Raw genomic sequence first — 25532 nt, 5'->3', positions numbered from 1 at the left:
CCTTTTTTTTTTTATTTAGAGACCTTTGTTATACTTATTTTTTATTTATTCACTTTTTATACCTATTTGTGATTTACAGACCTTAATGTTAACCCTATTTCTGATTTATTCACTTTTTATACCTATTTTGATTTAGACCTTTGTTATCCCTATTTTGATTTATTCACTTTTTTATACCTTATTTGATTTAGAGTTCTTATCCCTACTTTGATTTATTCACTCTTTTTTATACCTATTTGATTTAAAGACCTTTCTTATCCCTATTTTAGATTTAGTCACTTTTTCATACCTAGAAGTAGACTTTTGTTATACCTATTTTTGATTTATTCACTTGTTCATACCTATTTTTTGATTTAGAGACCTTTTTTATCCCTATTTTAGATTTATTCAATATTTTATACCTATTTGATTTAAAGACCTTTGTTATACTTATTTTAGATTTATTCACTATTTCATACCTATTTGATTTAAAGACCTTTGTAATCCCTATTTTAATTTATTCACTTTTTATACCTTATTTGATTTAGAGATCTTTCTTATCCCTACTTTTGATTTATTCACTATTTATACCAATTTGATTTAAAGACCTTTGTTATACCTATTTTAGATTTATTCACTTTTTTTATACCTATTTGATGTCGAGACCTTTGTTAACCCTATTTTTGATTTATTCACTTTTTTTATACCTATTTAATTTAGAGACCTTCGTAGTTTTGATTGACTCTTTTATACCCATTTTTGATTTAGAGATCTTTCTTATCCCTATTTTTGATTTAGTCACTTTTTCATACCTAGATTTAGAGACCTTTGTTATACCTATTTTTGATTTATTCACTTTTTCATACCTATTTTTGATTTAGAGACCTTTCTTATCCCTATTTTTGATTTATCCTCTTTTTTATACTTATTTGATGTAGAGACCTTTGTTATCCCTATTTTTGATTTATTCACTTTTTTATACCTATTTTTGATTTATTCACTTTTTTATACCTATTTGTGATTTATTCACTATTTTATACCTATTTTTGATATAAAGACCTTTCCCTATTTTAGATTTATAAACTTTTTTATACCTATTTTTTATTTAGAGACCTTTGCTAACCCTATTTTTGATTTATTCACTTTTTTATACATATTTTTGATAAGAACGACCTTTGTTATTTATATTTTTGATTTATTCACTTTTTATACCTATTTTTGATTTATTCACTTTTTTATACCTATTTTTGATATAAAGACCTTTCTTATCCATTTTTGATAAAACGACCTTCGTTATTCATATTTTTGATTTATTCACTTTTTATACCTATTTTTGATTGAGACCTTTGTTATCCCTATTTTTGATTATTCACTTTTTATACCTATTTTGGATTTAGAGACCTTAATGTTAACCCTATTTTTGATTTATTCACTTTTTATACCTATTTTGATTTAGACCTTTGTTATCTCTGTTTGATTTATTCACTTTTTCATACCTATTTTGACTTGTAGACCATTGTTATACCTATTTTTGATTTATTAATTTTTTCATACTTGTTTTTGATTTAGAGACCTTTGTTACCTCTATTTTTGATTTATTCACTTTTTTATACCTATTTTTGATTTAGAGACCTTTGTTAGCTCTATTTTTGATTTATTCACTTTTTATAGCTATTTTTAATTCAGAGACCTCTGTTATGCCTATTTTTGATTTAGAGATCTTTATTATCCCTATTTTTGATTTAGTCACTTTTTCATATCTAGATTTAGAGACCTTCTTATACCTATTTTTGATTTAGAGATCTGTCTTATCCCTATTTTTTATTTATTCACTTTTTTATACCTATTTTTGATTTACAGACCTTAATGTTAACCCTATTTCTGATTTATTCACTTTTTATCCCTATTTTGATTTATTCACTTTTTTATACCTTATTTGATTTAGAGATCTTTCTTATCCCTACTTTTGATTTATTCACTTTTTTTATACCTAATTTGATTTAGAGATCTTTCTTATCCCTACTTTTGATTTATTCACTATTTTATACCTATTTGATTTAAAGACCTTTATTATCCCTATTTTAGATTTATTTACTTTTTTATACCTATTTGATTTAGAGATCTTTCTTATCCCTATTTTTGATTTAGTCACTTTTTTCATACCTAGAAGTAGACTTTTGTTATCCCTACTTTTGATTTATTCACTTTTTTTTATACCTTATTTGATTTAGAGATCTTTCTTATCCCTACTTTTGATATCATCACTATTTTATACCTATTTTTTATTTAGAGACCTTTCTTATCCCTATTTTAGATGTATTCACTTTTTTTATACCTAAATTTGATTTACAGACCTTTGTTAACCGTTTTTTTATTTATTCGCTTTTTATACCTATTTTTGATTTAGACCTTTGTCATCCCTATTTTTGATTTATTCACTTTTTATACCTATTTTTGAGTACATGAGTACAATGCCTATTCAGTGATTTGCTCATCTGAAGGACCGTAAATTTTTTCAAAATTTAAGATTTTGGTACCTTTGTTAGTGTCATAGATGTGTTAACATAGCCTGCTAGTGGTTAAGTCAAAGGCTGTGGTATTAAAGACAAAATAAGACATTTTACATGAATCTGTAATTTCTGTACTTCAAAAGAGAAATTATGTATTTGAATAGGGCTTCAACATTGTCAATACTGCTGTTTTCTTTGTTTTTTAACCAAATGTTTCATTTGAAAAATGTTAATTACAATTTTGTTGACTTATATATCTTTCACTTTTAGGCAATTTATATACAATTTCGATTTTTTTTACACTTTCACTGGGATCACTGAATGAGCCTTTAAGTAAAATTTGTCACCAAAAACGTTTTAGATGGTGCACAAAAACATGGTTATATAGTGGCAAATATAACTGGAAGTATATACTATCTTATGGGGTATTGTTGTACGTTTTTGCTTCCCATATTTTAACTGCTGGAGTGAATAATTTGATTGTTTTAATTATAGACAATATAAGACAGGAAACACAATATGGAACAAGGCGGTTCTCGAATCACGAGTCTTGTCTGCTTTTACGACCACCTGCTTTCGTGATTACTTTTTGGTAGAGTTTAAACCATAACACACAACTAAAATTGTTCACTTATATGAGCTTCGGACACAACGTTTTTCAAACTGATGGAATTGATTTTATTGATCTGGATTGTCACATGACGCGATGTCATGTGACAGAACAGGTTCGTAAATCGGTGGTAGTGGTTACTTTGGGTAGCAAAAGTAAAAAATAGGCACAGCGGTCCCAAATAAATCGTCCGAAGATAACCAAAACATTAACCAAAATGTCACCTATACAACCACACACACACCCCGCCACACATACATTCAGCTATATGAAAAAGTGATTACATAGTCTCTTACTTTATCAGGCGAAACAAAAATGGAAACACTCAACTGAAAAATAGGATTGCAAGTTGTTTGATTGACACAATAACAGCAATAAGCGCTCCTGGTAAGCGAAATGAACAAGTAGTGTTGAAGTCTTAATTAATAATTTTCAACAATAATAAATATTTGTAGGGTAAATTTGGGTTATTTTGCTCTGTCAAGTAATTTTGCTCCAATTCATTAATTTGCAATTAATTTGATAAATTTATATATATATATCGATATTAATAAGTTTTTGATTTTTAAAAATTTTGTATATCATGATGTACTACATTCTTAGAGGGTAGGAAATAAAAATCATGAAGAACTTCAGGAAAACTCCTGCTATTTGCAAGCGCCTCTAAGGTACTGACGAAATTTTCTCCCATGAAAATGAAACATTTTTGTTTTTGGCTCTATCAGGGCTCATTAAAAAAATGAATGTTCTATTATACCTTAATGTGAACCTGTAATGCTAATGAACGATGCAAACATGCTTATACACACTTTGTATTATACACTTCATATTGTCAAGGCACTAGCAGAGGTGACTTCTGACTTCTAACAGCATATGTCTGCTGGTACAATTATACCTGTATTAGAAATAAATGATTTTCACTTATACTTCCTTACTCTGTGCTGCATCCTGAATAATTCCTCATTTTTGTTCCAGTAGTTGTTGATCATGATGTTAAGTGGTAAGAAAGTTGACTGGGTGCAGATATAGAAGGCAATACGTAGACTCTTTTGAAGCAGTGTCACAATTGGATACATGTAGTCACGCATGACCATGGTGTAAATGACAAAGTCGACGACTGGCTTGATGACCTTACCACTGATGATGACAGTGTTGATGGTACGGAAGCATTACTAGGTGCCGCACTGGACAAGGGTATCGTAACGAAGGTCCTGTATCAGGAATATAAGAAGAGTATAATGCGTATGCAATTTTGCACTTGTGGTACATTTACTTCTAAAGTATTTCCTATGGACTAAAGTACCATAGACTTTATAGTGGAATAGAGAGTAAAATTTAATTCTCTATATTTTGTTTCTATTTAAGTAAATTGTTTTAAACAACTCAATGTTCAAGTGTAAACCTATCAAGCCGACAGTATATGCCTAATGGTATATGCCTAATGGTGAGACAATGGTGAGACCTCCTAATGACATGGTTTAAAAACCTATATTTCACAAACATTGATCAAAATTTGATTTCACCTTGTAAAGAATGAGTTATTAGTACCCAAGACATGCACAGATCAGTCTATGATTGTACATACCTATTGGGGTTTTGGAACTTTGTCTTTGCATATACTACTGAAAATATAGTTACTAATTTCTTGACATCCTCAACTTTATCATGTTCATTATTCTGGCCACTCTCATTGTACAATGGGCATTTGATTGCTCTTGATGAGATTATTGTAACAAGCTTCTATCTTATTAGTTCACCTTTCAACTGAAGGCTCTATCAGTTTTAGATGCGATTATCTTAACAGTTTGACCTTTGAACTGTAAAGTTGACTTTTAAACTTACTTGATCAGGTTAACCTTGGGCTCATTATTCTGGCAACTCTCGTAGTACAATGGGTATGTGATGGCTCTTTCATACATACAGCTCATGGGTGGACTTGTTGTTACGTTTGTGGAGGGTGTAGACAAACTGGCTGAAGAGTTGTGGAGTCTCCATCTGGATCTTCTTAAGGGATCCCTTGACGTGGTTTTGCAGAGTCTTGATGGTGTAGGTTGGTTCGCTCTCTCATTTTTTTATTTCTCATGCTCAAAGTGGAGACATGTGACACATTGGGATGCTGTGAAATGAGCAATAATTTTTAAGTAATTAAAAATTGTCTCAAGGTTATTGCACTTTCGTTACTGATAACTCGATATTTACTTGTCACCCATCATGGATAATTTAGTCACAGTTGTAAACATTTTGTTTGTTAGTTTATATGAATTATTCTTTGATTTAAGTACCTCTAAATCGAACTCCCAATTCTCACCAGTCATCAAATACTGTAGATAGCTAAAGAACAGCTTATTTTGTAATTTAAAACCAGTTTGAATATTATATGTTAAATATAAATTATACATTGATATTCATTACAAGTCTGTTTTTTAATTGAAATGAATAGGCAGTTAGGTAAAACGATTAAAAACACTGATGGACTTCTAAAAGCATTTCTGCAGCTTGGATCAGTGATGATACCAAAGTTGAAGTTACCCCCTAAAAAGTATGTAAAATTTTTGAATTTGGTTTTTAAAAAAGTTTACATTATATTTTCTGATCCTCAGCAACATTAAAACTGCTAACAACTCCATTTTGCCAAAAATACGACTTGGGAATTTCAGCAGCTTAGGGCTTCAATTAGGCAACTTATTTTACCTGGTTTACTAACCTGTAGTCTTGTTAGGAGTGGTATTAGAGTCAACTTTGTGCTAACGTCACATTGCAGATTTGTAGTGGTGTTACTTCGCAGGGTTCTTGTTCCAATACACAAATTCAAACTTTATCCAATGAAGATCTATATGAATAAATAAATGGTTACGAATCGCAATGGTAAAGAAAGATTGAATTTTAAAAGGCTCAAATTGCTCAAATTGCAATAAATATTAAAATGGTTACGAATTGCAATGGTATAGAGATTAAAAGGTTAATTACTCAAAATGCAAGTTCTGACATACATTTGTATAGACCACTTTTTAGCTGTACATCATAGAAACATGTTTTTATTTAATCAAAGTATTATAAATAGGAAAGCATAAAATGCTCCTAAATTTCCTTATTTCGGAGCATTAGTAACTACTTTTCTGTCATTAGACGTGTGTGTAGTGAAATAAAAGTACCATAATATTGGTACCTATTGTGAGCACCGAGGTGTTTTTTGTTTTGTTTGCAAAAGTTAAGTCTGACTTAATGGCTAAATTAAGTTTGATTAGGGCATAAGCTGGCATTATATACCAAAATGGTGCATATTTTAGGCAAAATGCTACGCAATTTTGTAGTATTTTGAATGCAAAAAAAAAAAGTTGCTACATAAATTTTGAAATGTGTTGGTTTAAATTATGTCCTGAGTTTGTGTGTTTTCAGGCTGCGCATTATTTCCTTTTTGGGAGTAGTTTTACTGCATTTGGTTTTGTTATTTGAGAAATCCAGAAAAATATATTTATAAACAAAAAAATGTTCAAAAGATATATTTCATGAATACATTTTATTTACAAGCAATATGAAATCACTTAATGTCAGGACTGCAAAAAAATGAATCTATAATTGTTCAAAGAGGAAACAACATGTTTTTTGTAGCGGAGCCATATACATTTTGCTGTTATCATTGGTTATATATTATTGAAAGAAATACCATTCAATTATTCACACATACCTCTGCTTGCCATCTTGGTGTGCTTGTTACCAGTTCAACATGTCATTAGGTTCAACATTTTTACCAGTGAGAAGGTACAACAGGATGGTCGTTCATTTACATGCAAATGCCATGTCATGTCATGAGTAGAAAGCTAAAACGTTTTTAAAATTTTTGATGGGTTATCTTGGAGAAACAGCAAATTTACATTCATGAGTAGATATGATGCTGTTACATGCAATGATAAGTTTAGAAATATGTGTGAGATCTTAAAATCAGTCAATTTTATAAAGCTAAAATGCTTCAATTTTCTTGGGTTGTCTTGGAGCAATGATAAGTTTAGAAATATGTGTGAGACCTTAAAATCAGTCAATTTTATAAAGCTAAAATGCTTCAAATTTCGTGGGTTGTCCTGGAGCAATGATAAGTTTAGAAATTTGTGTGAGATCTTAAAATCAGTCAATTTTAGAAAGCTAAAATGCTTCAATTTTCTTGGGTTGTCTTGGAGCAATGATACGTTTAGAAATATGTGTGAGATCGTAAAATCAGTCAATTTTAGAAAGCTAAAATGCTTCAATTTTCTTGGGTTGTCTTGGAGCAATGATAAGTTTAGAAATATGTGTGAGATCTTAAAATCAGTCAATTTTAGAAAGCTAAAATGCTTCACTTTTCTTGGGTTGTCTTGGAGTAATGATAAGTTTAGAAATATGTACGAGATCTTAAAATCAGTCAATTTTAGAAAGCTAAATGCTTCAATTTTCTTGGGTTGTCTTGGAGTAACAGCACTTTTTCTTTTATTTTTTGTAGAAGATGGAAATTTTATAACTTCTCTCTAAATTTTTATGGCAACAGCAGTAGGTTCATGATAGCTATAATATGAGGATAATACATATGCTTTGTAGTGCTGTGGAGTTGGCTTAATATAGATATGGTCTAGTAGAGTGCCTTTGGCTGTGGTAGGCATATTGATCAGTTGGTTATATTGCTGAAGTGGTCGAATTGGAGCATTCTGTTTGAGATCATGATTGAAGTCTCCTAGGATGACAGTATAGTCAACATCTAGAATTGCAATTTGTGTGCATATGTTGGCAATAACTTCACTGAATGCAGCAGCATTTGTATTGATCGGCTTGTACACTGTTATAGCAAGTATTGATGGAGAACCAGCGGTTCTTACTGCTAAGACATCACATTCATTGACTTCGAGTGGTACTTGGTAGTATGTAATAGAGCTTCTGACATACATAGCAACACCTCGGCCTCTTGCTAAATCATGTGGTTTTGCAATGGCAACAAGGTGATAATTCGGGAGGTGATAGTTCACCAGATTGTGACTTGTATTGAGCCAAGTTTCTGAAAGACAGATTATGTCCGCTTTGTGGAATTCAAAGTTGCTTTGGAGGTCTTCATAATGCTTCGACAGGCTTTGAATATTGTGATGAGCAATTATGAAGTGCTTCTTCTGGTCTATGTGAAGTAGTGGGTTTGATTGAGACATATCACATGCAGACATTGTAGCTATATGCTGTGCAATTGTTTCATCACAAAAGATTTTTTGTGGATTATAGTCTTCGAGGAAGAGCCCACTGAGACTAGTAACACGGCTAAGTGCCACATAACCCATAGCTGCTCTTGTATTTTTGAGTGAAATGACTGCTTGTTCAGTAGTTTGACCTTGGACCTTGTGTATTGTTATGGCCCAGGCAAGTTTGAGAGGATATTGTTGGCGAATTACAGTAGAATTTGAACCGTATGGTACAAATGTAACCTTATGTGGCTTTATGGCAACACATTCATTGTGTGGTGGTGGTAGAGGGTTCTTTTGTCTTGCATTTGATCCAACCTTCACATGGTGAAAGTGGACATATACAGCAGTAGGTTGATTGTTTGCATCATTTGGTTGAATGGCTTTGATAGTGCCAGTGACTCCATTACAGAGACCATCAGACACATTCAAATTGGCAGTGAGCATGACTTTAGCTCCAACAGCAAGTTGTAATTCAGGCACCAAACTGGTATCTTCCGATTTGTATGGTTCTTTCTTGCGGTAACTTTGACCAGCTGCTTGTACAATATCTAGAGCCGTGACTGTTATTGCTGCATTTGGCAAAGATTCTAGCATGGATAAATTGTGCTTGTCCACATCTACATTGTATGCATACAAGTGCAAGGCTTCTGATGGTGGTTTGACATTGGCATCTGCATTAATAATGCGAGATTTCAGAATTTCATGATCTGTCTGATCTATTGGATCCTCTCGTTTGTGTACACGGAGGCGATTTAGAAGCTGCGCAAACGTGAGGTCATCACGCTGACGCATAATTTCTGTGAGTTCCCAATGTTGGAAGTTTGTATTCCAAAGCTCTTGTAGAGGGTTCTTATCTGGCACACATAAAGGATTGCCTGCTTTCACAGGAGGAATTTGATAAAAATCCCCAACTGCTAGTACAGATACATTCCCAAAGTATGAGCTATTTGAGGCACGTTTTATTTGCTGTAGTCTACCATGGATGTACCTGAGTTGTTTCTTACTGACCATTGAGATCTCATCAATGATGAGAATTTGAACGTGTTGAAGTTTAGATCTTAGTGTGTTTAGTGTGTCTTCGCACAGAGGTCTGTAGTTATTTGGAGCTTGTGTACTGTAATTGAATGTTGAACATATTGTTTGTCCTTCTATGTTGAAGGCAGCAGTGCCCATGTGTGCGACAACTAGCACTGTTGTATCATCAGGTGATTCAGTGAGTGGTGCAAAAGCTTTTTGAGCATGATATCTTATACATTTGATGACGTGTGATTTGCCAGTACCTGCTCCTCCGGAGAGGAATATACGAAAAGGTTCTGGATTTTCGCCGTTTGCTTTCTTGATACACCACTGGTGTACATGTTTGAACAATTGCTGCTGTTTGTCATTGAGAGTTCTAAGCATGGCTGTGATTTGATCATTTGTGAGCCCTGGAATACAGGTCTCCACAGACATTGGGTATGTGGCTTGATTTGAAGCATGTGCTATGTTTGGCTGCAATTCTGGAATTTCTATTTGATCAAACTCATCATCAGAATCTAGGCGATTCTTGTTTTGGAGGTCATCAAGACGTTGTTGTTCTGCTTGTGGTGCCAAAGCAGCCCATGCATCTTGCAAGTTTCCTGCTTCTTGCATGGCTTGCCAGGCTTCATCGAGTTGCTCATTTGCAGTTTCATATTGTGCCATGTTTTCAGTGACAATTTCACGGACAGATTTTCTGCCATTCTTTGTATCTATGCTACCAGTCATGTAATATGACTGATAGGTCTCAAACTGAGCAGGCTTGAGCCTGATATCACGGTGTGGCAAGTATAGTCTTATGATATTCATATAGTACCTCTCTGGGTCCTTTTTCAATTGTACCTTTGGATAGCGAATAATGGCAGGTCTCTGCTTGCGTTCCTTAAGAACACCTAGATCATCCTGTAATTCATATTCGTTTGTGCTGTCATTATTATCATCTTTCTTTGATTGCATATGATATCTGGAAGCAAATGTTGCCAAGCAAACATCACTGAATTTGGATGTTTGAGGTCTTGCGTAGTATTTGTCAAGCATATTTGGCATCCATACTTGGTCATTTTCAGACATATTTTTCAGACTTTCCAGTGGGAGTGAGATTCTTTGTCCATTTGGATCTGTTTGGATAAATATGACTTTTCTTGTGGATTTTTTCAGAGGCATACTACAGACTCTGTAGATGCATTCCATGACTGGTACTTCTCGATGTGTCAAGTACATACTTCCGAGCTTTCGAAGTTCAGTGATTGCCTCACTGTTTCCTTCTCTAGCCTCTTTTGATGCATTTTTGAGCAGATCGCCCATTTCACGTTCTGCTTTGCTAATATAAGACACAATGTACATTGTGCAACTGTAAGCATCAAAACATATTGGATATCCATATTGCCATTCCACGCACGCAATAAATGTGGGTTATAGTTGTTAATCCAGACATCATTAGGCTTTCGTTTTAGGTATACAGTTGTTGATTTAGAAAGTAACTCAAGAGATTCTTCCAGTTCTTTCTGTGAGATATTTGCTGCATTGAGAAGTTGAGTAGTGCTGTCAAATTCAGTTTCAGGGTCTGAAAGAACATTCCAGACTTCCTTGAGTTTTTCTTTGGCTGTTTCTACAGCATTTTGGGATTCATCAGGAAGATTTGGTCTGCAAATCAATGTGCGTTCAGTTGGTGGCTTGGGAAAGTTAAATCGGCATATTTTGCCAGTTTTCCTGCATGATTTAGTGTGATTTTTGCTATGAGTTTGTACACTGGTTACAATTTCATGAAGCTCTGGATCACTTTCAGGAGGCAAATTACATGCGACCGTATTCGTCGATGAATTCTACCAGTTTTTCATCATTATCTTGGTCTAATTTCGGAGCATCCTCCACCCACGCAAGCATGTGGATGTGAGGCCAGCCTCTCTGTTGGAATTCAGTACGGTAGAAATAATCTACTACTTTGCCAATTGGTTTAGCTTCAGATTGGATTACTTGTGTGATCAGGTTTAGGACTCTTTGCTGAAACATCCTGGTAGCACATACAGGATCTTTCATTATGTTTTCGCAGTGTTCATCCCAGGTCATATTGTTGTGTTCTTCAGGTGTCATTGGTGGTTTGCCGTGTAATTCACGGATGGCATTGTCAATTTCGCACCACCTTCGATCGGCAGCACTGAAAGTGACAAACCAAGTTGGTATTCCAAGTTGGCGTATCATTGCGAATAGATCTTTGAGGGTTCTCTCCCAGTAAGCTGGGGTGCCCCTTATTTGAGCCATATATCGATAGCCGTCATCTCTGTGTAATAATTGCTTCACTTGTGCTGGGTTTGTCAGCATAGGTGGTGTGATATCTTTGCCATTGGCAGTCTTTGTGTGTCCTTGTCTCATTGCTATGGATATTTTAGACATTATCTGATTCAGTTCTGTTGCGTATTGAGCAAAGAATATATATTGTGGATCACTTGCAAAGCGGTTATCGCTAGAAAACAGCCTTGCATTGAAGTATCTACAAGGTGAAACTTTTGGCATTCTTTCTTCATTGTAAGTGTTTTTTCCGTTTGGAAATTGTACGGGAAACGATTCAGCTTCCATATTCAGTACTCCAAGAGGTCTATTGCCTTCTGCAGGCGCAAGACACAGTATTGAGTCATCAGTGTGATCTGCAATGTATTGAGCAAAATCAACTGGTTGCAAGAATGAGTCAAGTGGTGCAGATGTGTTAGTGATATCATCATTTGGAACAGTTTCATTACTGTCTTCAGTGTCTGTTTCAGGTTCTGTATCAGCATTATATGCAGATTCTGAGTCAGATGAGTCTTCCTCACTGTCTGCAAGTAATTCATTGATTGCATTAGTTGCTACTATTGGATCATTAGTTCTTTCTAGTTCATCATTATGATCAATTTCTATCTCCTCAAAGATAGGATTGATGTCTTTAAGGATATTGAGTGCTGATCTTACTTTGGCAGGAGTAACATGTTGATACAAGTGGTGGCCTTTGTAATCCAATTTGCGCTTCAATTTGACTCTTATCAGAGATTCATCATTAGGAAGTCTTGGAAGTGATTTGGCTGTTTTGTCAATGTCAGCTTTCACACATACAACTTGACCATGGATCCTTCTGACATCCCTTAATCAAAGGGATTAATTTCATGAAGGGAATCACAGGAGATATTAAGTGTCTTTCCAGTGTATTTAATTGAGATAGTTCTGGAGGTTGTGGTGCCAGTGCTAGCTTGTTTGCTTCTGCTAAACGTGGCAGAATACCTTTCTTGATGTTCTCATTACATGTTTTACAAATCCACGCATCTTCAGGCAATTCTGAAAATGTAGTATTGGGTAGCATTGCTTGAAGCAGACTTTCTCTTGGATATTTAGTTTTCATGAAGGGCAAAACCTGAGTTCTAAACCACAGGCGTTTGCATATAATGCAAGTGTAAGTGGGTTTTTGTGTCATACATTGGCGTTTGAAATTTCTGATAACTTGATGGATATTTGCTCTTGCTGCAGATCTCTTCTCCATTACATTAGTGATTTTTTTCGATTTATTTGCTGGTTTTTTATAATTCTGACGCATACTGTCAAGTTTTTGTGCTCTTGTCTCAAGATTTTGATATTCAGATTGCTTTTTCTGCAGAATCTTCTTGCGTGTTTCTGGTTTTTGATAGTCAGACTGCTTTTTCTGCAGAATCTTCTTGCGTGTTTCTGGTTTTTGATAGTCAGACTGCTTTTTCTGCAGAATCTTCTTGCGTGTTTCTGGTTTTTGATAGTCAGACTGCTTTTCTGCAGAATCTTCTTGCGTGTTTCTGGTTTTTGATAGTCAGACTGCATTTTCTGCAGTATCTTCTTGCGTGTTTCTGGTTTTTGATAGTCAGACTGCTTTTTCTGCAGTATCTTCTTGCGTGTTTCTGGTTTTTGATAGTCAGACTGTTTTTTCTGCAGTATCTTCTTGCGTTGTTCTGGTTTTTGATAGTCAGACTGCTTTTTCTGCAGAATTTTCTTGCGTGTTTCTGGTTTTTGATAGTCAGACTGCTTTTTCTGCAGAATCTTCTTGCATGTTTCTGGATTTTGATACTTGGACCGTATTTGTTGCAGCTTCTTCATCCTTGTTTTTGGTTTTTGATAGTCAGACTGCTTTTTCTGCAGAATCTTAGATTTATTGCTTCTATAGTACTGTCGTTGTGATGCCTGTTTTTTTGTTTCGTTGACTCAGGCAAAGTTGCATACCACTTTTGGAATCGGGTTTGTTCTTTTTCTTGGCAGAAATGTGTATCATTGGACCATGAAGAGCAACCAGGCTGTTCCATTTGAGCAGTATCTTGGTTACTTGTTTTACTACAATTTTGAGTATCACATAAAGTGATATGAGTAGTATCTTGACTATCATTTTCTGTCACATTTTGATAGACATTCTGAGTAGCACATAGGCTAGTATTTTGGGAGTCTTCAGTAGCATCAGGGTTAGAAATATGGGTAGCATGAATGCTAGAGTCATGGGTAGCACAAAGGCTAGAAGTATGAGTAGCACAAAGGCTAGAAGTATGGCTAGCACAAAGGCTAGAAGTATGGGTAGCACGAAGGCTAGAAGTATGGGTAGCACGAAGGCTAGAGTCATGGGTAGCACAAAGGCTAGAGTCATTGGTAGCACAAAGGCTAGAGTCATTGGTAGCACAAAGGCTAGAAGTATGAGTAGCACAAAGGCTAGAAGTATGGCTAGCACAAAGGCTAGAAGTATGGGTAGCACGAAGGCTAGAGTCAAGGGTAGCACAAAGGCTAGAGTCATTGGTAGCACAAAGGCTGGAGTCATGGGTAGCACAAAGGCTAGAAGTATGAGTAGCACAAAGGCTAGAAGTATGGCTAGCACAAAGGCTAGAAGTAGGGGTAGCACGAAGGCTAGAGTCATGGGTAGCACAAAGGCTAGATTCATTTCAAAGGCTTGAGTCATTAGCACAAAGGCTAGAGTCATTGGTAGCACAAAGGCTAGAGTCATTGGTAGCACAAAGGCTAGAGTCATTGGTAGCACAAAGGCTAGAGTCATTGGTAGCACAAAGGCTAGAGTCATTGGTAGCACAAAGGCTAGAGTCATTGGTAGCACAAAGGCTAGAGTCATTGGTAGCACAAAGGCTAGAGTCATTGGTAGCACAAAGGCTAGAGTCATTGGTAGCACAAAGGCTAGAGTCATGAGTAGCACTTAGGCTAGAGTCATTGGTAGCATGAAAGCTTAAGTCATTGGTAGCACAAAGGCTAGTATGATGGGTAGCACGAAGGCTAGAGTTATTGGAAGCACAAAGGCTAGTATGATGGGTAGCACAAAGGCTAGTATTTGGAGACTCCTGTCTTTTCTTGTCCAACACTTTCTGCCTCTTCTCCTTCTGTCTCTTCTCCTCCTGTCTCTTCTCTCTTCTCTGCTCTTTTCTCTTTCGATTTTTTGAAGGCATTATCTTTTCAAATGGAAAAATAAAGAAAATAAACCAAATTTGCATTGCTGCCGTACTGTATAATATAGCCTTAGCTTGTCATTTATTTGAAAGTAACATTCATATGACCAAGACGTTTGGAAAAACTGCAGATTTGAATTCCTCACATGCTGTCACAACTTTCTATATTATATCTGGCATTTGTTGTAATGGCATTCAACAGATGATCACGTACTTGCCTGTCATTTTGTGCTTTTTAATTTAAAACTTGCGCTTAATTTGAAATAAATATTACACAATGTGTTTTTACATGTTAACATCATCTACATTTGAATAAAATGACATATTGCACAAAATACCATCATGACAACATTTAATTTAAATGCAATGTTTTTCTCTTCTAACAAATTTACCGTCACTGTAAATGTAGATTTTCACTCAAAATATTAGTATTTTTGTGTTAGTTATACACCATTCAAAAAGTGGTCCTGGGCAAAAGAATGATTCTTTGTGGGTTTTAGATATGCAAAATAAGGTAACCTTATAGATAATTATGGGGGGTACTTTTAGATAGTCAGATTAATTGCTATTACTTATGCCTATTCTTGTTATTCAGTGTTCAAACTGTACACATTCTATTTTTTTTTTGTGAATTTTAAATTAAAGCAATAATGTGTGATTTGCATAAAGAATGGATTAAAATGTTAGTTTTCACTGATAGCTACTGATCACGTTGCCCCCTTTTAATTTCGAGCCAAACAAATGAGGTAAAACGAAGAAAATTGCTATTTCATTTCAGCGCCTACAATGCATGTATCAGTTCGCCGAACGCAATATATTGTCGTGAATATTGGCGTAGTTTTACACAGCTAGGACGAACAAAGAACACATAAGACGAATTTCGATATGCACACAGATTATACGTCAAGTCAAGACAGACAGCTTTTACAATATGTGTATAAAATCGCCAATTGTATGATTATCATGATTATTGGCCACACCACTCCACGCCATACATAAATTCTGGCAGTCACATTTCCCCAATATGAAATTTTTTTAAAGTAAAATTTTAATTTTAATTTTACTTCTTTAAACTTTGGCGGAGGCGGGGTTCGAACTTACGGCGCACTACTTTGGACACACTATGAACCCAGCGCCTTAGACCACTCGGCCACTTTTCTTGTTGCAATCCATTTGAAACTTATTTGAAGATATAATCGCAACTTCAACATAGGCCTACCACATGACAAGCAAAGGCAGAAAACGTACCATATTTTGGAATTTTATTTACCTAAAAACATTAATGTGTATTATTAGCGCTCAATTTTTGTTAACTGATGCGTGTTCTATAGGCCTATACAAAAAAATCCAACAATAAACATGATAAATGGGCATCTATATGGACAATACATTATATCGATTTTGACACGTGCTCATGTGTCAGTACATTTCCATGGTCAGTAAAATACTATAGAGGAACCTACCATTTTTCTTGTATAAACGTTCGATGTTTTGATCAAGTATGTGAATAATCGACATTAGACCCTGAATGTTTTTTCAGGAAATAAAAGATTAGATTACCATAAAAACGAAACAGTAATCTTTGGTTGGGTCTAATGTAATATTCACATAGAATTTTCAACGTTTTTTCTATCCTTATTCTTGCTCAATTAAAAAAATATTTTGGCGTATATAAAATTGAAATAAAATTCTCTGCCTCTTAAACGACATCAAATGTGCTACAATTGGGTATCACGAATCGTTATATATGATGTGCAGTTAATATTCATATTTTCTTTTATACAGAGGATGCTTCAGTTTTGACAGGAAAAATATTTTCTTGAAAACCCTCTCACTCGGTTATTTTAAAATGGTTACCACGCTTCAATAAGTTAGCATTAACATTTTTCTTATTCTAACAGCAAGCGTTTCTAGAATGCAGTATGGCGAAATGTGGTGTAATTATTGGCAAAACTACACGCAGCTAATGTGACGTACGAACAAGACGTAAGACAGTAGCGATAAGCATACAGTGTATACGGTATGTCACTGATCCATGATTCACACACGCACGCGATGTGTTTATTCAGCACTTGATCAGTGAGCTCAGAATAATACCGAAGAGACCCGCTTTTATTATAAATGTTAAATTTTACTGTAATTAAAGCACATCAGGCTTAGTCTTTAGTCTTACAACACTTGTACAATGGTGCAAAAAGTAGAAATTCAAAAAATATTGAGGGCGTTGTTGTGGAGCAAATCACACATTATGATCATCAAACAACAAGATAATTAGGCGTGTAAATAAAAAATCAAGCCTAGCTTACAGTGTACATGTTTGTAATAAGTCCAAAAATTACAAGCCCCATCAATTCCCCGAGATTGGGGTGTAGAAGTACTTGAATTGTGCAAAAGACCAATTAATTTCTTCCTGGCCATTTCTGTCAGGTTAAGTAAATGCAAATGATTTTTGATTTAAATATTACTTTGTCTTTACAGCCTACAGGTAAATTAATTGTAGCTACATCATTCCATAACACTGGTGTATATTAAATCAAAAAGTAACACAAAATGTAAAAGTCTTCAAAGTTTAAATGTACATATCCACGTACACCTATTCAGGCAGGGGAACAAAAATTAAGGGGGCAGAGTGGACAGGACTGGGCATGCACATTCTTTGTGTCACTAACTAGAATTCATTAACAAATTCATCCGAAAATATGGACCTATATGGAACTTATTTAACACAGTGGTCAAAGACAAGTGTTCATATTTCTGTAGGATGCATAGTTCAGGGAGTATGACGTTAAATAGATCAAAGGTTAATGACCTTTTACATTATTATTCAAATTTTGAAAATGCTCCGATTCGTCCAAAACTTGTCTCATTTAGAGAAACGAAGCACAAAAAACCTTGCTTACACATATTGATCATCCCATTTTCTGATGAAACAAATGGATCAAATGTCAACCTGTGCGTACCTGACAATAAGAATTTTAAGACGAGTTTCAGGTGAATCAGCATTTTTTTAAATTGAATACTACTAGGGGCGGTCAAAAAGTTCGTAGAACAAGGTATGCTACTTTGTCACACTGTATTGAATTTGGTCTCATTTGAAAGATTGTTCCTTCAAAACATTACCGCAAAAATATTACATTTTTGCATCCCTGTATATGGGCAGGACACTCTTCAAAGGAAGCCTATCTGCATTAATTCACAGGTACTACCAGAAGTGAACACAGGGTCATCATGAAAATTTCTCCCAACAGTGGTGAAAACTCAAATGAAATTTAACATTGTACAGTTGCTGTAAATAGTGATGATGTCCTTGATATTCAACAGCAATGAAATGGTCCTTAGAGTTCAAGGATGGAATGGGCGTCCTTGAAGATCATCCAAGGTCCAAAAGACTTGCTGACGTCACTACTAGTGATAAACGCGGGGGTATAGTGGCATTGATAATAAATAAATAAATAATAAACAAGAAAGAGATAGCCACAAAATATGACATCTCTGATGAAAGTGTTTCCAACATAAATCCATTAACATTTGGGTATTTCAGGGCGTCTTCTACAAAGGGTCACAGAATGTTCATGCACAAAATTGATACCAGTTGACATATCAGGTCCACACCTTCTATACACTTAGAATGAAGACCGAGACAAGTTTAATCTATATTTGACTAAAGGTGATGAGACATACATTACTCACTGGAATTATGAGTCCATTCAGTGGAAGCACCTGGATTTCCTACCCATTACAAGATCATCACTCGGTCACCATAGTGGAAGGTCTTCTCGAATTGTGTCCAGTGCCCTTTCTCAGTTTGTGAAGCTGCCATTCACGACAGCGAGGTCAGTTAACTAAATCAACTATATTGTGGTCCAGCCATGGCCTCTATAGTTAGTGAAACCTATTTTAGAATTTTAAGTCCTACCTTCATAATTTCAGGTTTGGTAGTGATCAATGTTGTTGAGCCTTCACTGAATAGTGGCCTATGGAGCAGTCGGAAGACCTCCATTTTGTTGACGTAGGTTTCAAGAAAAATTTTGACGGGTGCATTAAGGTATCCAGTGACCATGTTCAAGAGTGAGATAGAAGGAGTTTAGCCAGTACTCTTTCAAGTACTTTTACTACCTTGTTCTATGAACTTATTGACGGCCTCTCGTATGTAATTTAAGGTCATTAACCTTTGATCAATTTGAGGAAGGTTTTATTTCAAACTCTAATGGTGACCCGCAGGTCAAATTGCTAGAATTTAAGTGGGGTTCAAACTCGCAACCTAATGATATGAGCCAAACGCCTTATCCAGTCAGCCACGCATGCTCCTCTAAATCACTCTAAATCTTTGGTTTGATGTCATGTAATTCCTAGGTTGCATTTGACCTATGTTACAGTAACATTGAACTGCTATTTATTGAATTATGACAATAAATCTTTGGTTCAATGCCATGTCATTCCTAGGTTGCATATGACCTATGTTACAGAAACAATGAAATGCTCTTTATTGAATTAAAACAATAAATCTTTGGTTCAATGCCATGTAATTCCTAGGTTGCATATGACCTATGTTACAGTAGCATTGAACTGCTATTTATTGAATTATCACAATAAATCTTTGGTTCAATGCCATGTAATTCCTAGGTTGCATATGACCTATGTTACAGAAACAATGAACTGCTATTTATTAAATTAAAACAATAAATCTTTGGTTCAATGCCATGTAATTCCTAGGTTGCATATGACCTATGTTACAGTAGCATTGAACTGCTATTTATTGAATTATCACAATAAATCTTTGGTTCAATGCCATGTAATTCCTAGGTTGCATATTACCTATGTTACAGTAACATTGAACTGCTATTTATTGAATTATAACAATAAATCTTTGGTTCAATGCCATGTGATTCCTAGGTTGCATTTGACCCATATTGCAGTCACATCACATTGAACAGATAACAATAAATATTTAGTTTAATGCCATTGTAATTTCTATGTTGTATTTGATATTGATTACCGTAACAACTAATATCAATAACCCCATAATTTCCATTGCTGTAAACTTTAACTTTTAAATGATCAAATTGGTCATTAAATTGGTATCTCTGTATGGTTACTGAGAATTGAACTGAAGTGACAGCCTCTAGTCCATTCCAACTTGATGGAGAGGTCAACTTTTTTTTACCAGGTGATCTTGCATACAATATATCAGCATTTTTAGGTTTCAAATAATTTAAAACATCAAATCTTTTGTTTTTATTGGCAAGGCCATGACATTTCATTAAAATTATTTTAACACTTGCCATATGTTTGCTTCAAATGATAAATAATAATAGCATGGCCCTCAACATAAAACAAAAATATTTCCATACATGTACATACCATGTGTTAAACAGTCTATTCATGGGCATTTTTAATACCTTTACAACATTCATTACAAACTTTACAATTATACATGTACATGTAACAAATATCAGCTATGCAATATATATACATCACTGTAATTTGACCAATCATCACATAAGGGAACAAACCAAAAGATCGACACCGTCCTATAAACGAAACTAGTTTCGTTAGGGGGGAGGGGGTAAAAATACTCGATTAGGTTTGTAAAAAAAAACATCGGTCTGAAGAATGTGTCATTATTATTATTATGTCAAATTTTTCAACATTTTATTATTATGTTTCTGGCAGGGAGGGAGGGGGTCGGCTGAGAAACGAAAACTAGTTACGTTTATAGGACATCATCGATCTTTTGGTTTGTTCCCTAAGACAGTAGTTTTAGTTTTAATTTGAACACTGAAGAAAAATAAAAAAGTATATAAAGACAAGAAAAAGACAAAGGAAATATTATAAACTTTATCTAATGGGACCAAAGATGTTTAACTTGTTAAACAAGATGCACTCTGTATATTGATGCGTGGTTGTGAACGTAACCGTCCCGGCTGAAAAAATGAATAAAAAATTGTACCATAAGAATTTTCGCATCACGTTCGTCAAAGTTCACTTTTCAATGTGCTAACTGTAATAGTTAGCGGACGAATCGCCGGATCATTTCCAGAATTAATACAGCGTATTGTCAACATTGGGTCATATTTACTGGCCCAATTACCAATATTTTACAATACTTCAGCTGGGGGCCTTATAAAAAATGAGTGATGGGGATGTGCGGCCACATTGACCCCCAATTTTCAACTCCCTCCCACCCAACAACCCCCTTTTTTGTTTTACTGAACTCCCTCTCACCCAATGACCCCCTTTTTTATTTTCCTGTCTCTTAAAGACCTTTTTTTTTGTGAACCTGATATGGCAAATTTCTGATAATCTCTCACTGAATGACCCTGTTTTTTCATTTTTTTTTCAAATTTTTCAAATTTTTTCAAATTTTTAAAAATGTTGCATTTAACATTTATATTTTGACCCAAACTTTTTCCCAATCTCGCTGAATGACAGCCTTTTTTTGGTAAGATTTACCCGCTCTAACGAAAAGACGCCCTTTTTTGGGCCTTTTCACTGAAAGACCCCCTTTTTCAGTGTCTAGGCTCTCACCAAAAGACCCCTAGTTTTGAACTACTGTCTGCACATTCCTGTCACTTCCAAAGTCTAGTGCCCCCGGACTCTAGCCCCAAATCAAGATGTTAGGCCTACCAGACTACATAGAACATTTCATAAGCCTAGGTCAGTCAATTCTGGGCGATTTCTTTCAGGTAGAGGGAGCTGGCCAGCCCAATAAAGGGTGGTGCAATAAATTATGTGTACATACCCTGTGGTGGTGGAATTGTAAGGGGAGAAAAAGGGGCATAGCAAGAGCCTAGGGGGCCTATATGCACAAGGAGCAGTGCGGGGCCTTTTAACATCTCCTTTATCCTCCTTATTTCATTATCGCTTTTGCTCAGGGCAGGGTTCGTTTTACTTTGAACAATTTGTGTTGCAAAAAATTAGCGAAAACATTATTTAGGAGATGTTTACATAATTTGTAAAACATTGCTATACAAGCTGAAATTTGTGCAACAGGTTGTCCAAAATGAGGAGCATTTTGCTCTGCTACACCAGGTAAATCAAACGCTGGCCCCAGAACCCTCAAGGCCCCTGAACTTCGTCCACCTGCCTGCTATGCCCCTGAGGACAAGCAATTTTTGGCACAGATATTTAGGCACCGTTCTAATATTACGCCCTAGAAACATGTTACGGAACATTTAAATATGCAAAATGCGCTCAGATGATATTAGAGAATTTAAGGTTTCTAATTGGGGCTTCTCAAAAATCTGGCATGTGTAAAGTGGGGCAAATATTTGTTGGTATGTCGAAAGAAGAGGGGGGGGGGGGCAAATATTATTAGGCATGTCAAACAGGGGGGAGAACAATTTTGGCAGACCATTTTGAGAATTCACTACTTGAGGTACGCATAATTATAGCACAGCCCCTAAGGCAAAATTCCAAGGGGTGCAAAATTGTCCCGATGACTGGCTTCGAAAAAATGCCTGTAGGTCTACTTAAAATTTTTATAGGCCCTAATGGGCTATTTTTATAATGGGCTATTTCACATTAAGTGTGTGCACTTTTCAAGTGTGTGCACTTGTGTGCACGCTTCAGCATTTCTGGTTGCCTGAATTTGGAACATATTTAGATGGGTGGTATGGAGGAGAAGCTACAGGAGCATTTTCATTAAATTCTGACAATTTTATATATCAGAATTTTGCATTTACATGCATTTTTAACACATTTCTGGAGTCTCATTTCATATTTGGATTGTTTTGATTTCTTAGGAATATAAAATAAGCCTCCTTGGTAGCTATTGCTTTGTTAACAAAGTATGAAGCATACACAAGGACACAATACAAAGCAAGTTATTTGGCACAAATTGGTCCAGTATTGTGAAAATTATGACCAGCTCAGCTGCTGGTCGTTTGACTCCAGCCAGGAGTGTTCGTCACTATTACTACCAAGTACTGTCGAGGGGGGGCAAAGGTTTTATTTATCAATACATTAGAAACACAGTTCTCTCCCTGTCAATACCCAGACAAAGTACAAACGGCCAATGCATGACAGGCCATGCTGATATTAAAAACTTCAGTCATGTCAGTTGAGTCGACAGTTTTGACGTATAAATAGTGCTGTAGGTCTACAGTAAGCCAAAGAATTAACGAACCAGTTATGTTTACCCCTGTATATCCTAACCAAAGACAGATGTCAGCCAATAGCTGAATCTTTTTTTTTTTTTAGCTTGAATTTAAGACCTCCTCCGTTGAAATTGCTCAAGAAATAAAGACATGACGATCCAAAAACCCAAGGAAGATACCAATTAAAATGATGCAGTTTGCTCCATTGCATGCCCCCCTTTTTCTGTGTTGCTGTCACCCAAAAACCCCTTATTTTTTACGAACACATACTCTGTCACCCGAAGAGCCCTTATTTTTCCATTTGATCTGTCATGTCACCCAAAGACCCTTATTTTTCAATTTAAACAGCAACTTTCATTTATCATTTTTTTTTTTACTTATTTTAAAAAAAAAAACCAAAGAAATTTGAAATTCGATGTTTCTGTGGTGTTGATTCGGCTCTCACCCAAAGGTATTTTTTACATTTTGCTCTCACCGAATGCCAAAAATGCTCTCACCAATGACCGGCCCCATATTTTTTACATTTTGCTCTCACTGAATGCCCCTTACTGCGAAAGTGCCAGCCCTACACCTATATCCATTTCATATTGAGGTCCCCCCACCCTCCGGTGCTATTGATTTGTACACAAAGCATTTGCAAACAAGAGAACAAGCGCTGTGCTTTTTATTGATTAGCAGTTAGCACGTTAAAACCCGCGTCGTGCTTTCATTGATTAGAACGTTCTCAAAAGTGTAATTTTTGACTTCGTTTCTTCATTAGGTTTTTTAGATCACCGTCAGTGATGCCAACGACGCACCTTAGGCGCACAATTGAGCTACTTGGCGATCAATTGCCGCTACTCAAAAAAGCATTCCGCTAATTGCCTAAAATTGGGCTACTTTTGCCAGTCTTTTGCAGTAATTTGATGTATTTTCCTTTCAATTTAGCCGATTTATAAAGTTTTTGAGTCTCTACGCTCCAAACTGCAATTACAATGGCTTTTGTGACCATTTATTGATGGGTTAGTAGAACTTCCCAGTAAAGTACCGGAAGTTTTAAAGTCAAGTGCTTTTCCGCCCAATTGGGTATTATGCATTCTAAAAATTCGAGTAAATCCACCCAAATATCCGCTATATATTGGGCACTTTTTTGGAAGCTTAAAAAATTGGGCTAGGCCTACTTGAGAATCCTTTACCGCGCCCGCGGGTTACCGCGGCCTGGCGAGTCAATGCGCTGCGCCTTGAAGCTGAAAAATTTTGGCAACACTGATCACCGTTTCTTAAATTCTCAACCTATTTCAACAAATAAGATCTTAAATCAGAGCTAAATAAAGAGGCAGGCATCGGTGCTAGTTTAAATTTTGACATATTTGTGCCTACTGGGGTGAACACAACTGGTAGGCCTACCTATAGGCCTAGTCTTAGCCTGGGGAAAGACCCATTCAGTGATCCCAGCGCAAGAGTAAAAAAACTTAAAATTGTTTAGGGGTGGTGCAATAATTATGTGTACCCCCGGTCTGGTTAATTATAGGGGGAGCCAAAGATTTTTGGCAGGCCAAAAAGGGGGCAAGCAAGCATTTTTGGCAGGTCAAAAGGGGCGGGGTCAAGCAAATTATGGCAGGTCGAAAGGGGGGGGCAAGCGATTTTTGGCACAGATATTTTGGGTACCATTTCTATATTACGCTCTAAAAAGGTGTAGGAAAACGTTAAAATATGCAAAATTTCCTGCTCTCTGAGCTCAAATTATATGATAAGACAATTTAAGGTTTTAAATTTGGGTTCCCCAAAATTTTGCATGTGTAAGGGGGGGGCAAAGAAATTTTGGCACATCAAAAGGGGGAGGTTAAAGGTTTTTTGGCACATCGAAAGGCCGGGGGCAAATATTTTGGCACGGCCAAAGGGGGGACAAGCGATTTTTGGCAGACCATTTTGAAAATTCACCACCCCGGGGTACACATAATTTATTGCACAGCCCCTTATAAATTGCTTAAAAATGAAGGATGAGTCATTCAAATAATGTCATTTGGTATTTTTGAAATGCCAAATTTGGCAAAAAACGAAGAAAACAGCAGTAGCCTACTGACGAAGTTGAAGCCCCATTCAATTAGCTAATTAAGATGCTTTCAATATCTAAATGACAGATTCGTGTAATGTCTTATTTTGTCTTGAATACACGGCTTTCGGCTGAATCGCAGGCTATGTTAGCACATCTATGTAAACAAAAGCTTAGGTACCAAACTGAGTCTGAATTTCGTTGATTTTTACGATCGTCCGGATGAGCAAATCACTGAATGGGCCTTTAATTTTTTGGCTTACTGTACTGTACATAGCCGACATTATCTAACATCATTCACAGTTCGCCAGGATCTATTTCAAAATATAAAATTATCGTTTAATTCACTAATATAAGTAAAAATAACTGATATAAATGCATAACACACTGCAATACTTACGGTTGTTGCGATGTTTATCAGAGATCTTGTGTTCTGCCTGGCTCTGCGCATGTGCGGGTTCCGGTTGCACCTGTTGCACTCAGCTCGCGTGATTTTTACTAGTGATAAGTGCACGTACACCACTATGTAGTCTGTCTAGAAGGCCCGCAGCTGGACTCATGACCGGAAGGTTTTAAAGGGATATTCGGAAATTTTGATTTATACAAGTTTTTCTACACATTTAATTTTCTGAAGACCCTACATGAGGTAAAATCATCATATCCACTCACATGT

The 25532-nt window shown here is 35.7% G+C and overlaps 1 long non-coding RNA gene across 1 annotated transcript; it reads right to left on the bottom strand.

Annotated features, from left to right (window-relative positions):
* Positions 1 to 25308, bottom strand: LOC140146234 (uncharacterized). Its single transcript, XR_011858211.1, has 4 exons — positions 25260 to 25308; positions 5804 to 5929; positions 4942 to 5215; positions 1 to 4310 (listed from the first exon to the last, which is right to left on the bottom strand). It is a non-coding gene; the product is annotated as an uncharacterized lncRNA (long non-coding RNA).
* Positions 25309 to 25532: the final 224 nt, after the last annotated feature.

This window comes from Amphiura filiformis, chromosome 2, assembly GCF_039555335.1.
Source record: "Amphiura filiformis chromosome 2, Afil_fr2py, whole genome shotgun sequence".
NCBI lineage: Eukaryota > Metazoa > Echinodermata > Ophiuroidea > Amphilepidida > Amphiuridae > Amphiura > Amphiura filiformis.
The sequence above is the reverse complement of the archived record's forward strand: the minus strand, read 5'-3'. Positions and strand labels throughout refer to the sequence as shown.